This window comes from Aethalodelphis obliquidens, unplaced genomic scaffold, assembly GCF_003676395.1.
Source record: "Aethalodelphis obliquidens isolate GAN/ISIS:26980383/991018 unplaced genomic scaffold, ASM367639v1 scaffold3431, whole genome shotgun sequence".
Classification (NCBI taxonomy): Eukaryota; Metazoa; Chordata; class Mammalia; order Artiodactyla; family Delphinidae; genus Aethalodelphis; species Aethalodelphis obliquidens.
The window spans coordinates 1-1,937 of NW_020841334.1; the positions used below are offsets into that span (position 1 = coordinate 1).

The 1,937-nt window shown below is 47.1% G+C and overlaps 1 long non-coding RNA gene across 1 annotated transcript; it reads left to right on the forward strand.

Annotated features, from left to right (window-relative positions):
* LOC113617233 (uncharacterized) lies at positions 1 to 458 on the forward strand. The gene is made up of 2 exons (XR_003431555.1): positions 1 to 53; positions 274 to 458. It is a non-coding gene; the product is annotated as an uncharacterized LOC113617233 (long non-coding RNA).
* Positions 459 to 1,937: the final 1,479 nt, after the last annotated feature.

The window sequence follows — 1,937 nt, forward strand, 5'->3', positions numbered from 1 at the left end:
CTTCCCCGGAGCTGGCGTGAGCGCAGACAGAACCATCAGGCTCAACGTGTCCTGTGAGCGCGGGGCAGGGACACCGGGTCCCTGAGGGCGGAGGGCACTGGGGACGGGAGGGAGGGCCTGGGTTACTGCATGCTGAGCCCTGCAAGCTGGAACTGGGGAGGAAGGAAAGAGGACACTACTCCACCCTCTTCCTATTTCTAGTGTTTCTGGGGAAAAGGGCCAATGCCTACCTTCCTGCCGCTGAAAAGGGGACTGTTATGTCTGTCTGTCCAGATGCACCCCAGAAGCTGACCATCAGAGTGTTCCGGAAGGAAGACACAGGTAGGTCTAAACCTCTCTTCTCCAGGGGTGTGGTGGAAGTGGAAGTGTCTCTGCCCTTCGGAGCAGAGCTGGGGATCAGAACTCAGACAGCAGAGAGGCTCAGGCCCGGGGAGGGGACAGCAGAGGTGGGACAACCCCCACTGGCTCATCAGCTTACGCACTGGCCTCCCCCTTTCGCTGGCCCTGCTCTCATGGGGTATCGCGTGGCCTCTTCCTTGTCTGTTGGACGTGGCTGTCCCCACTGCCAGGGCTCCATCCTTGTCCCACATCCTGCCCTCATTCTCCTTAGGATCTAGACCCCACCTACTCCTTCAGTTTCCTTCCCTCATTTTAATGTCATTGTTTACAATAGTAAGCATACGGGACTGCCCTGGCGGTCCAGTGGTTAAGACTCCACGCTCCCAATGCAGGGGGCGCAGGTTCGATCCCTGTTCGGGGAACTAAGATCCTGCATGCCGCACGGCACAGCCAAAATAAATAAAACAAAAAGTAGAACGTAGTTGAAAAAGATAAAGAAAAGAAAAGAAAAGAATAAGCATACCATGTGTGTTAGTCAGCTCAGGCCGCCATAATAAAATACCAGAGACTAGGTGGCTTAAAAACTAGGAGTTTATTTCTCACATCTCTGGAGGCTGGGAGGTCTGAGCTCAAAGGGCCGGCTGATTGGGTTCCTGGTGAGCGCTCGCTTCCTGGCTTGTGCACCGCTGCTTTTTGTCTACGTTCTCTGGTATCTCTTATAAGAACACTAACGTCATCGTGAGAATCTCAATCTCATGACCTCATCTAACCCTAATGACTTCTCAAAGACCCGTCCAAATACCTCCAAATACCATCATATTGGAGGTTAGGGCTTTGGCATGTGAATCTGAGGGGAACATAGTTCAGTCCCTAGCACAATTTAACAAGAATAAAATAGTATTCAGCACTTGTGTATCCCCCCTCTTGGTTATCTTTTCGAATAGAACCTACACATGTACATTTTAAAACACACACATATATGCAGATCATACTACCCACATGCTTTGCATCTCTATTAGTATTTTTTAATAAACTTTTCATATGCAGTAATTTTAGACTCACATGGTACAGAGACTTTCCACAAATCTCTCACCTCATCATTTAAATCCTCCATCCACATGGCATATTTGTCACAACTAAGGAAGTGACGTTGGTACATTTCTACAAACTACACTCGCCTTCTTCTCAAACTTGGTATATCTTGGAGATTCTCCTGTATCTGTACCTAGGAAACCTTCTTCATTCTTAATGATGACCCCATGGTTTTCCAGTTAGAAGTATATTATATGATAAAGTACTTAATAGGTCTCCTGTTAGTGGAAAACTATGGTGTTTCCAATCCTTTGCAAGGACAGGACAAATGTGTGGGTCTGGAAGCTTACTCTTGAGAGAGAAGAAAGTCCTAGATCGAAGGGCATGTTTGTAATTTCTACAGATATTGCCAAATCGAGCTACATGGAAGTTGTTCTGCTTACGCTACCCCTGCTATGTGTCTATTTCCCTGCTAAACATTTTCATCCTTGCTGATACCATAAGTGAATACACTACCATGTTAACTTGCATTATCATTTTGTGAATAGGTTGGGTATCTTTCATTG